General features: G+C 48.2%; 1 long non-coding RNA gene across 1 annotated transcript in view; it reads right to left on the reverse strand.

Annotated features, from left to right (window-relative positions):
* Nucleotides 1-13,275, reverse strand: part of LOC144807965 (uncharacterized) — an 83,174-nt gene that overhangs the window by 53,932 nt on the left and 15,967 nt on the right. The window contains exons 2-3 of the long non-coding RNA XR_013606541.1: nt 2,412-2,462; nt 1,155-1,272 (exon numbers count right to left, since the gene is read on the reverse strand). This is a non-coding gene — a long non-coding RNA (uncharacterized LOC144807965). The remainder of the gene's footprint in view (nt 1-1,154; nt 1,273-2,411; nt 2,463-13,275) is intronic.

Below are 13,275 nucleotides of genomic sequence, written 5' to 3' on the forward strand. Positions count from 1 at the left end.
AGGTCATTTGGTTCCCATATGTTTAACAGGCAACGCCTGGGCTCAGGTAACATCAGGACCCCCTGCCTTTTGCTATTTTTGCATTAAATGTATGATAGATTTGTTGGCCTCCAGGTGTGTTGTGTTTTATTTTACATATCACATGAAATGTCCTGTAAAATGACAGTCCAGTATAAACATTCTTCGTATAAATCAACTCACAGTATACTGTTCTGGAGGTTCAGTCCCACAGACATTATCTCTAACTGAACGCAGGAACCCTAGGAAGCATGTGCTTTTCAAACCAGTTGCCCACTGATGCGGCGTCCTCGCTATTGGATAAGTCAGTATGTCCTGAATTTTAGGAGGGTTACCGTATCCAGTGCACTCTGTTAGAGAGTGCTCACCTGTGGCAGTAAGATGTTAATAGGCACCTTATCACCTATGCACAGTGCAGGGCTTTAAGTTACAGAGCTCCTCACGCTGTTGAGAAGATTAGGTCACATTTACCCATTTTCCCATATTTGGTCCTGATGAAATGCCAACAGATTGCTCCATGACTACACAAGGCATGAACAAAGTTGACCTGAAGTATAGACCCCAGCTTACCAGCAGGTCCATAGGTGATCGATACTTTCACACAGTGATAGGGGCCATTAGTTCCTCAATTTCCCTGCCACTGTTTTTAATCTCAACATGGACCAGGAAGATCACATTAACTATATTGCGGCAACTGGTCAATAGTTGATCTTATATTCAGACTTTCACCAATCTCACATCTTATGACACAACATCCTCTGTCCTATTATGCTTATCCGGCGTAATTATTAAAATATCTCAGACAAAGTGCCGTCTTGTGGTGCCCGCCAGGCATTGTAGTGCCGAACTGGTGAGGAGTATAGCCCAATGATGAAGCATGTCATCTTCAGGTGAGTGAACGCAACTTATCTTAAAAGCACATGCTTCCTAGGGTGTCTGCGTTCAGTTACAGATAATGACTCTGGGACTGAACCTCCGGAACAGTATACTGTGATATGATTGTGTTTTATTTTAACAAATGTACATAGCAGATATTGGCGCTTGCTTGTTTCACAAAAATGATCGGATACCTGCCTCGGAGCGCACTTCTTACAGACGAGTATGGGGTTATCATGTTGCTGCTACAAGCTCCTTACCTGTGAGAGTTATCGGGAACGATGCAGGGGCAGACCCAAACCAGCCACATGTGGAGATCAATGACAAATACTGAAGAATTAACAGAGCTTCCAAGCTGGTGACCATTACTTAATTGACCTTCAAAATAAAAGACACGTTTTTAGTATTCTGGTGACTCATGACCATAAAAAACAAAGGTTATAAATTCAATATTGTGTCAAATACTTATAAAATGAAACTGGATATGCTGAATCGGATGTTGCGCCAGGTCATGTGTGACACCCTCCACCACTATTGCTTATGGGACTTGTAGTTTTGTTTTTCTCATTAAAAGGATGGGCTCCAAAGTCCCAGTGTTCTAAGCGATGTTGGTCAAAATCAGAGGCCTGACGGAGGATGAAGCATGACACTGCTCTGCTTAGCAGTGAGATGACTGACAGTACCTCAGCCCTTCCATTCTTTGACAGACAGAGGCTTGTCGGCCGTTCATTTTTTTTTGCAACGACAAAGAAACATTTGTTGCAGCTTGTGCCAACTGAAGAGATAAAACCCCTGGGCATGTTTAATTGACTACTGACAAACATGAACAATCAAGAACATGAGTTTCTGGAAAACTATCAAGCACCCAATCGGAATCAGCCGCCCTTCACACCCAGGAAATCCTACTCTATGGCAGGGTGCTGCCTGCCACTATATTGCAGGTTACGTCCAACATAATCTGATTTATACATACATACTCCAGGGTGCTGCCAGCTATAGGGTGTACACACAACAGTCTGGAGCCACTTAGGAAGGAGGTAAGCTCTTCATTTCACATTCACAGCCAGATGGGCCAGAGAACTTTATCCACACTTTAACTGCGCCGAGCAGATATATGTAGCCCATCATAGACTGTGTTGTGTGCTGGGTGATGCCTGGCATCTTATTATCGTTGGCGGGAGGGTGAAGCTATGATAAGAGCTACTACAAGGAGAGCAGAGAAACAGGAACACAGATCGCCACAGAGTGACAACTGCCCAGAAGCTGAAGAAAGAACTCTGGAACAGCAAACCTCCTCCACCCTGGAGATTCTCCTGGGTAAGCAAATGATGGTAATGAAATGCAAACTGCAGCATTAAGATCACACACTACACTACAGCATTGTTCCCTTTAAACCAAAGGTAACAGCCTACAAGAAAAAACTAAACAAAAAGCAACAAAACTAAAAAATGCATCTCCAAATGCTGCAAAAGAGAAACAGTTAATACAATTGAAAAAATATTAAACTTTGTTGGTACCTTAGTAATGTGCTTACTTCTTGGCTTCACTCCATCTGCAGCAATAACGCTCTGAAAGGAGAAGTTACTGCTGTGAGTCTCAGAGTCTTCAGTATTACAGGTCTCAGTCTCGAAGACTGTGATGTTGGAAGATAACTTTCTCTTATTTGGCTTTATAATTCCACCAGTCACGCCATCACTTTTAGCAGACACGCTATTGTCGGCAGCATCACAACTTCAGGCAGACCTGCAATGCAGATCTCACCACTCACACTGGGTGAATATTCAACAAGTACGGTCTCGGCTTACCAAGCAGAACAAAAGAATCGGGTCTCATAACCATACCCGGAGCCACAGCTAGCTCTGCCGCCATTCGAGCAAACCCAAACACCTCAGCACTTAAGCACCAGTCCCAGGGGAGACCATCTGTGAAATCCTTGTTAACTGGAACCACTCCTGGGTCATCAGAAGCAGCATCATGGACAGCGTCTAACACCGCTACCACAAACATTCATCAACATCCAAATCCTCGTCACCCAAACTACCCAAAAGTGGCTTTCTAGATCAGCATCCAGCCCTGTAGTTTCTGCCTCTGTGCACTAATTTGATGCCAAGGATGTTGTAGGAAGGTGGCTACCTGACTATGGTTACCCCAGATTTTTTTGCCTGTGTTTAGCTGGTTTTTTTTGACTTAGTTGACCTGGTTCCCTGCTAATCAGGGCCCCAGGCCATCTGCTCTCTCTGTAAAATGGATTCCATGTACCCTAGGTACATACCAATTGGAAATGGACTCCTTGTCAGCCCCTGTAGAATGCACTATAGGTGCACAGGGCACAGGAGCCACTAAGGCCTACCAGGGGCTGCAGCATATCTTTTGCCACCCCTGGCTGGTTCTTAAATTGACACAACTGGCTGATCACTCAGCTGGGGTAAGGTGGTGTACACACCCCTTGCTTAGATATAGTATACCTATGTCTAAACCTATATCTGGACACATGTAAACCTGTGAGCCACTCCTATAGACAGGCCTCACCAATCCTGGAGGCTGGGTGCATGGTTTTTATGTGAGATGGAGCTCTAGCATGAGCTGAGCCTGTCTGCAGCCGTCGGGAACAAATCCCTAAGCTGTTTCAGGATAATGCCATACCATATACTATTAAGTGCCTTATAATCCTCGCGGTTATTTAGCAACTCTGGTTTGGCTTTATCAAAACATGTCGTGTAAGGTGTCATACGCTTTGGAATACCATCCCCTCGCCAGTTCTGGCGACGGGGATGGCATTCCACCCCTCTAGAGGGGTAAGACATGTTACTTCACTTTAATGCGGTTGATTTCTCCAAAGGCCTTAAGATCCACAAAATGGATGCCTCTGCCACAGACAAATGTCTGGACCCCTGGAGCTGACCGAAACCCAGTCAAGGGGGTCCTGGACAAAGGGTTTCCTGTCACAGGAGGGTGTCACCGCCCTCCAGACAGGAGATAGTGTATTGTAGCAGGGAGGTTTGAAAGAAACCAGACACTGCCTGGGGCGCACAAGGCTGCCCCTTGCATAATCCGGCCAAACCGGTTCTGGGGCACTCCAGCCCTCGTGCCAGGGCGGCCTGGATCAAAGGAAGGGGGTGTATCCACCCACTTCCTGGGTCCCACCCATAGGAGGGGACCTAGCAGGTAATCACGCCCACCAGATTCGAATAAGAGTGGGAGCAGTGCCAATGCACATCAGATTTCCTGGAAGAAACATTTGAAACGATATTCTGGACCCTTCGCCCTCCATCTCAACGTGGAAGCCCGAAGAATCTCCCTTGTGGTCAAGGAGTGACCACCCTGCAGCAGCAGGCACCATCCAGCCCTCGACGTCTACTTGGTTGCAGTTCCCGCCGGAACTCGAGCGACTGAGATCGACGAGATCAAGCCTGCCCAGCTTCTAACAGCCCGATCCACAGTCCCTGCAAAGCTGAGACCCGTGGAGGCGACCGGAAGCGTGGGGCACGCCATCTTGAAGTGACCACGAGACGCTGACCGTGCAGCCCACGAGTGACCCTCGAAGCTGTACACCGGGGTTTGAGAATCCCCCACCCTGAGCTACTCCTGAGCCGAAGTTCAGCCCTCCACACTCGACGAGTGCTGCGTGGGGCCCTTTGGCACGATTTGGCTCAACGCGTTGGCCCGGTCACTTGCCAGCTGGCTTGTGGTCCCTGTGCCGACGAACTACCGAAGAAGACTCGTGAATCTGGTTGCTCCAGATCCACACCAGCTCCCCTGAAAAGGAGCCCCGACTCTGACCTTCCTGGTCCGAGTGAGAAGCAATCTTCCGATCCTGCGTGGATTGCTCTTACCAAGGCTTGTTTGCTCCAAACCGGAAGCCGACTGCACCGACGGTGAGAGCCTGCGTGGGACAGATCGTGACCTGCTCCTGGACGTCGCAGATGCCCCAGAGCCCACGTGACAGCGGAGAGAAGCTCCTCGACGACCACCTGATTGCGCCCGACATTGCCTGGTTCCGTCCTGGTTCCACCCTGGTCACTGCTGAGTGACCCAGACTCTGTCCCCTCTGCTTTCAGGTACTCTACAACTTGAGTCCACCCTTGGACTCCACCGGACACTTCGTCTTCACCCTGCCTGCAGCCCTTTCAGCTTCAAGCACCAAGAGCCTGCGTGTCAAAACCCGACGCCACTTCGACCCTGTGCACCCACTTCCTGTGGGTGAGGTAACTTTGCTCCGCCGGTGTTCCCACACTGGTGCACACCTCTAGGGTCTGTGTGTTAAGTTTTGTTCCTCTAGGTTCAGCGGAAGTGTCCTTAAACTTTAACACTTTGACTTTTACGCACCATTGGTTAACATTGGTGCATGCGTGCGCTTTCCGCACATCTCCCGAATCCCGAGGGCCATTCCCGACTTCAGCATTGCTTGTCCTGACTGCTCCCAGCGATTCCCTAGGCCCTAGGCCTAACCACTGTTCGAGTGGCCTCTCTTATACCACTTGTTTAGTATATGGTTTGAGTGGCCCCCCGCCCTCATCCATAATTGTGCAACTTGTATGTTTAAACAGTGCTTTTGATTTAACGCTTGTGCCCCTTTATTCATAAAGAATACTGGGGATTGTTTTTAGTAATAAACACATATATTTTTATAATATATACTTGTGTGGTGTCCTTTCATTTGGTATTACAGGATTGTATGTGGTAAAACAGCTCGCTTAACACGACCTCTTAAGTTAAGCCTTTAGGCTGCTTAGTCCATGCTACCCCTAGGATAGCTTGTCTAATAAGGTTGACTTACAACCAGACACCATAAGGGGATTGTTTGGTCAGGTAGTAGGTGGTTCCAGAATTGGAAACATCCCCTACCAGGCCAACTTCTCACATTGGTGAGCAGCGGTGCGGATCTGAGCTTGCTGTTGTTTTACCATTGCAATCTTTATATCAAATTGAAAGATCACATCAAGTACCTCTAGGTACATATAAAATCAAAAGCTTAGCATATTAAGTTCTACTGAACTTAGTAGTTGTAGGTTGAAGGGAATAGCACACCCCTGACTACAACTCACTAGCAAGGTCCAGTAGGAAAACACTTAGTGTAGGTAAGTGCACCACTTACACCTCACTAGTAACCATGTCTGACACAGGAAAGGCCTCAGGGTCTAGTCCTGTGACAGTTGACCCTACCCAGGCAACTTTTGGATATGACAAACTAACCCGCAGAGACTTGATTGCCTTGTGCAAAGCAAGAGGGTTAAAAAGGGGCAGAAGCCCCACCTGCCTAATCCTGGTAGAAATCCTAGAACAGGATGACTTAGAGAAGGCAAAAGCAGCTTCCCTAGATACAGGAACTGGAGGGAACCCCCCTGCAGTTGATCCCCTTGAAGAGGAGGATGATGATGACTTGGATGAGGACTCAGATGTTGAGGACTTAGGAGTACAGGATCAGGGTAGCCAGGTTCCAGTTGGTAGGCTTAGCCAGGCCAACTTGGACCTACTGGGGAATGGAGAGGGCCAGCACCTCCCCAGAACCCAACATGTGATTCTCCCAGGCAACAGAAGAGTGAGATCTCCCTCAGGGGACTCTCATCTTTCTAGTGCCTCCAGAGAATCAGAGAGAGGCATGAGTGCTTCTCAGAAAGCTGAGCATAGGGCCAGAATGAGGGCTGTCCAACTCCAAATAGAGAGGGAGGAGGTAGCCTTGGCTCAAGCTAAACTTAGCATGGCCCAAGCTAAACTTGCCTTGGCAAGAGAGAAAAAATTGTGTGGCTTAGATGCCACTGGTGGCAGCAATATTCCTAAAGAGAAACCCAGGTCCTATGATAGTAGAAACCTGACAAAGATTGTGCCCCCCTTCAAAGAAGGGGATGACATCCACAAATGGATGACTGCTCTTGAGAGAGCCTGCATGGTACAGCAGGTTCCTGAGGAACAGTGGGCAGCAATCTTATGGTACTCCTTTTCAGAGAAAGGGAGGGACAAGCTCCTCACTGTCAGACATGAGGATGCAAACAATTACAAAGTCCTGAAGAGTGTTCTGATAGATGGGTTTGGCTTAACCACTGAACAGTACAGGTTCAAGTTCAGAGACACCCAGAAGACACAGACTCAGGACTGGACTGATTTTGTAGATTGTGCTACTAAGGCTCTGGAGGGTTGGCTACATGGCAGCAAAGTACATGACTTTACAGGATTGTATAATTTGATTATGAGGGAGCAGATCCTAAGTAATTGTCAGAACCAGCTCTTACACCAGCACCTGGTAGACTCTGATCTGACCTCTCCCCAAGAATTGGGAAAGAAGGCAGACAAATGGGTCAGAACCAGGATTAGGCCTAAGAATCAGGACAGTAACCAGAAGAAGGAGTCTACCAAGCCTCAAGATAAGGGTGGGGATAAAAGTAAAGAAAAGACTTCCCCAGGGCCCCAAAACTCCAAGGATGGGGGTGGGTCCCAAGACACTTCTTCAACTGAGAAAAAACCCTATTGTTATCCCTGTAAACAGGTGGGGCATTACAAAACAGACAGCTGTTGTCCCAAGAATAACAATAAAGAAAATATACCTCCAAAGCCAGCTTCAACACCTCCTGTTACTGTCAGCAGTAATCCCCCAGGAAGTGGGAGCACACCCAGGAATCTGGGTGGGTTTACTTTTGGAAATCAGGTGGACCCTGGCCTATCCAGGTCCCCATCACCCAATGATCTTGTTTATGAGGCTGGCATGGGGTTTGCCAACTTCTCTGCTTGCCCAAATACTTTGAGCAAGTATAGACAAGAACCCATCATCAATGGTTTAAGAGTTGAAGCTTTTAGAGACACAGGGGCTAGCATCACCATGGTGGCTGATGGCATAGTCCCCTCTAAGCAACTTTTACCTGGTGCCACATACCAGGTAATAAACATTGATGGCATCCAAACAAATCATCCCATGGCAGTAGTAAGTCTCAGCTGGGGAGGTGTCACTGGCCCAAAGAGAGTGGCAGTGTCACCAAACTTGCCTGTGGACTGTCTACTGGGTAATGATTTAGAAATCTCAGCCTGGGCTGAGGTTGAACAGGAAACCCATTCTAGAATGGTGAATTCCCATGGAAAGGTTAGTGAGGCTGTACTGGCTACAGCCCCAATCCAAGATGTCCTTCCTGAAAAGGTTGGTAGGGCTGAGAAACTCTCTGCCCCATCTTTAGTAAAAGCTCTTCCTGAACAGAATAGCAAAGCTGTTATGATAACAGCAGAAACCCAAACTGAGTCTCCTCCTGAAAAGGTTGGTGGGGCTGTGATGGCCACAGCCCAAACTCAAACTAACATGTGTGTTGTGAACCCTGAAATGATGGATAACTCCACACAAACTGAGAGCATGGAGGAGGAAGAGAAATCTCCCCCTCACCAGACTTTAGGACAGGATCAGCCTCCTCAGGGAACTGATCTTACCCCTGATGAAGGAGCTGCCCCAGAGGTGGTTGGGCCTAGCCTGACAGAACCTCTGATGTCAGTGGACCCTTCTCAGGTGGGACCCAGTCTGGAGCAGGTAACCTGCCCCTCTCTACCTTGCCTTAGCCAGCCCAGGGCTGCAGAGGACAAGAAGGACAGTGAGACCCAGAGGGCCCCCTGTCAAATAAAGCACCCCCATCAAAAGATTAGGTGCACCAAAACTAGTAGCCCTAGTAAGGTGAAAACTTTAAAAACTCCTGAGGGAGCCCCCTTAAAAACAGTTAGGGACCTCCCACAGATGGATTCTGTTGGGCACAGCCAAACCTGGGACCCAAGAGGCCCAAACCTGAACTGTCCCTCCAGCAAGCCAAACAGAGGGACCCAGCCTCCAGCTTTAGGTAGCCAGAGGTTGACCCTGAGAGCACAGTGCAACTCAGTTAAAGAGAGAAAGGCACACATGGTGGAAGATAATTGGAGGAAGCTAAGCCCTAAATTAGTAGAGCCTCGCTTCAATACTCCACATCCAAACCAGCCTTTAACTTTGCATAAACACACCCAAGGTAGTGATTCCCTATGGTGGAGACCCTCTAATACCCAAAGGGTGAGGGACTGCTTAGTGGACCATGAGACAGGGGGTACCCATGCTAGTGCAGGTACTTCCTTATATGGCCACTCAGGCAATATAGGCTTACCTGGCCAAGGATAGCCTTATCTCCTTTCGTTTGGGGGGGGGTTATGTAGGAAGGTGGCTACCTGACTATGGTTACCCCAGATTTTTTTGCCTGTGTTTAGCTGGTTTTTTTGACTTAGTTGACCTGGTTCCCTGCTAATCAGGGCCCCAGGCCATCTGCTCTCTCTGTAAAATGGATTCCATGTACCCTAGGTACATACCAATTGGAAATGGACTCCTTGTCAGCCCCTGTAGAATGCACTATAGGTGCACAGGGCACAGGAGCCACTAAGGCCTACCAGGGGCTGCAGCATATCTTTTGCCACCCCTGGCTGGTTCTTAAATTGACACAACTGGCTGATCACTCAGCTGGGGTAAGGTGGTGTACACACCCCTTGCTTAGATATAGTATACCTATGTCTAAACCTATATCTGGACACATGTAAACCTGTGAGCCACTCCTATAGACAGGCCTCACCAATCCTGGAGGCTGGGTGCATGGTTTTTATGTGAGATGGAGCTCTAGCATGAGCTGAGCCTGTCTGCAGCCGTCGGGAACAAATCCCTAAGCTGTTTCAGGATAATGCCATACCATATACTATTAAGTGCCTTATAATCCTCGCGGTTATTTAGCAACTCTGGTTTGGCTTTATCAAAACATGTCGTGTAAGGTGTCATACGCTTTGGAATACCATCCCCTCGCCAGTTCTGGCGACGGGGATGGCATTCCACCCCTCTAGAGGGGTAAGACATGTTACTTCACTTTAATGCGGTTGATTTCTCCAAAGGCCTTAAGATCCACAAAATGGATGCCTCTGCCACAGACAAATGTCTGGACCCCTGGAGCTGACCGAAACCCAGTCAAGGGGGTCCTGGACAAAGGGTTTCCTGTCACAGGAGGGTGTCACCGCCCTCCAGACAGGAGATAGTGTATTGTAGCAGGGAGGTTTGAAAGAAACCAGACACTGCCTGGGGCGCACAAGGCTGCCCCTTGCATAATCCGGCCAAACCGGTTCTGGGGCACTCCAGCCCTCGTGCCAGGGCAGCCTGGATCAAAGGAAGGGGGTGTATCCACCCACTTCCTGGGTCCCACCCATAGGAGGGGACCTAGCAGGTAATCACGCCCACCAGATTCGAATAAGAGTGGGAGCAGTGCCAATGCACATCAGATTTCCTGGAAGAAACATTTGAAACGATATTCTGGACCCTTCGCCCTCCATCTCAACGTGGAAGCCCGAAGAATCTCCCTTGTGGTCAAGGAGTGACCACCCTGCAGCAGCAGGCACCATCCAGCCCTCGACGTCTACTTGGTTGCAGTTCCCGCCGGAACTCGAGCGACTGAGATCGACGAGATCAAGCCTGCCCAGCTTCTAACAGCCCGATCCACAGTCCCTGCAAAGCTGAGACCCGTGGAGGCGACCGGAAGCGTGGGGCACGCCATCTTGAAGTGACCACGAGACGCTGACCGTGCAGCCCACGAGTGACCCTCGAAGCTGTACACCGGGGTTTGAGAAGCCCCCACCCTGAGCTACTCCTGAGCCGAAGTTCAGCCCTCCACACTCGACGAGTGCTGCGTGGGGCCCTTTGGCACGATTTGGCTCAACGCGTTGGCCCGGTCACTTGCCAGCTGGCTTGTGGTCCCTGTGCTGACGAACTACCGAAGAAGACTCGTGAATCTGGTTGCTCCAGATCCACACCAGCTCCCCTGAAAAGGAGCCCCGACTCTGACCTTCCTGGTCCGAGTGAGAAGCAATCTTCCGATCCTGCGTGGATTGCTCTTACCAAGGCTTGTTTGCTCCAAACCGGAAGCCGACTGCACCGACGGTGAGAGCCTGCGTGGGACAGATCGTGACCTGCTCCTGGACGTCGCAGATGCCCCAGAGCCCACGTGACAGCGGAGAGAAGCTCCTCGACGACCACCTGATTGCGCCCGACATTGCCTGGTTCCGTCCTGGTTCCACCCTGGTCACTGCTGAGTGACCCAGACTCTGTCCCCTCTGCTTTCAGGTACTCTACAACTTGAGTCCACCCTTGGACTCCACCGGACACTTCGTCTTCACCCTGCCTGCAGCCCTTTCAGCTTCAAGCACCAAGAGCCTGCGTGTCAAAACCCGACGCCACTTCGACCCTGTGCACCCACTTCCTGTGGGTGAGGTAACTTTGCTCCGCCGGTGTTCCCACACTGGTGCACACCTCTAGGGTCTGTGTGTTAAGTTTTGTTCCTCTAGGTTCAGCGGAAGTGTCCTTAAACTTTAACACTTTGACTTTTACGCACCATTGGTTAACATTGGTGCATGCGTGCGCTTTCCGCACATCTCCCGAATCCCGAGGGCCATTCCCGACTTCAGCATTGCTTGTCCTGACTGCTCCCAGCGATTCCCTAGGCCCTAGGCCTAACCACTGTTCGAGTGGCCTCTCTTATACCACTTGTTTAGTATATGGTTTGAGTGGCCCCCCGCCCTCATCCATAATTGTGCAACTTGTATGTTTAAACAGTGCTTTTGATTTAACGCTTGTGCCCCTTTATTCATAAAGAATACTGGGGATTGTTTTTAGTAATAAACACATATATTTTTATAATATATACTTGTGTGGTGTCCTTTCATTTGGTATTACAGGATTGTATGTGGTAAAACAGCTCGCTTAACACGACCTCTTAAGTTAAGCCTTTAGGCTGCTTAGTCCATGCTACCCCTAGGATAGCTTGTCTAATAAGGTTGACTTACAACCAGACACCATAAGGGGATTGTTTGGTCAGGTAGTAGGTGGTTCCAGAATTGGAAACATCCCCTACCAGGCCAACTTCTCACAGATGTAATTTTAAAAACAGCTTTAGTTACATTACAGGGGCCTTTCTGACATCATTATGGGTTCAAACCAAAGGGCTGTGGTCTCCCAACAGTCCAGATATACAATTATTTTACAGCCATAATTTCAGAAAAACTACTGAACAGATTTACACCAAATCACAAAGAGCACAATTTCGGACCATGGTCTAGCTTCCTGCCAAACATAAGGCAATTCCATTAAGCAGTTTATATAGAAGTCTATGGAAAATGCATGGGGATTTTGCATTTTGGGACCCCCCCTTTTTCTCGGCCATCGCCTGATGGATTATCCCCCAACTTTCTATGCAAAAACTAATAAAAAAGGAGGACCTTTTTGGAAAGTTTCGTGGAAATTTATAGTCCGGTCCCAAAGTTATTGGCAAGAAAAAACATTATTTTCCTATGGAAGAGCAGAAGTAAGTAAATTAACCTAGTGGAATTACTGAAAACAAGCTTTGACATAGCCAATAGGTCTCACTTTTGGGACCCTATAAGTAGCCATGCAGCACATTATCCTGGGTCCTACACTATCTACTGTTACTTCATGTGCCAAAAACTTCCTGTTGGACACTAGCATGAGAGTCTAAAAAAAATTTACATTGTAAATATTAAAAGTTGCCAACTGAGACTAATGGAAATGATGAGACACCAACAATCAGGCTAATTATTCTAGTGAAAACACATTGAATTTCATTTTTCCAGTTCGTTGTGTGTTCAAACACCATTTGGGTACAAGTAGCAGGTATACCCCAACTGCCTGGCATTTAGTAAATATCAGGAATCGCTAGCGGGCTGCCAACTATCAGGGCCGCACTGAGATACAGAGTATTCACGGCCACCAAAATAAAAATGCTCCCCATTAGTAAATTAAATAGCTGAAAAAGTGGCATCTATAAGCGAATTGTAATACACGCTATCATGCAGGAGGAAAAGAATAACAGACTACTGCCTAGAATATCTGTGCAATGCATAGATATGCAAGTCAGATTCAGAGAGGACTATATTCATTCTATATCATGCATTACAATATTTTAGCTTTCTCCCACTGGAAACTTCCTCTGCCCAATAAAAGTTAATGTTAACATATTCCCTCATGTTTCATTAACCCCTTTAATGCTGCGCACGTTCAGTGGACGTCGGGTGCACTACCTCGGAAGTGCTGCGCACGTCCGCTGAACGTCGCGGCCCCGCCTGCGCAATAGAACGTTCTGCACCAGCGCAGAACGTTCAGCGCAGCTGAGAGGTTAAAACTCTCCCACATTGTTGTACCAAAATACATTTAAGCCTTCCTTATTTATGTACATGAGGGTATACACTGCTCATGTGCGTGCTTATATTACGTGAATCACGGTTCATTACCATTAAAGAGAGGCATAATAGACTTGCCATGTCCCTCTCTGTGACATTACTGCACACTGCCTATGCTAATTTGCAAACCCTGCCCCTCTAAAACCTTTTTTTTATTAGGGCTCGTGCCCC

The sequence above is a fragment of the Lissotriton helveticus genome, chromosome 1_2, assembly GCF_964261635.1.
Source record: "Lissotriton helveticus chromosome 1_2, aLisHel1.1, whole genome shotgun sequence".
NCBI classification, from domain to species: Eukaryota; Metazoa; Chordata; class Amphibia; order Caudata; family Salamandridae; genus Lissotriton; species Lissotriton helveticus.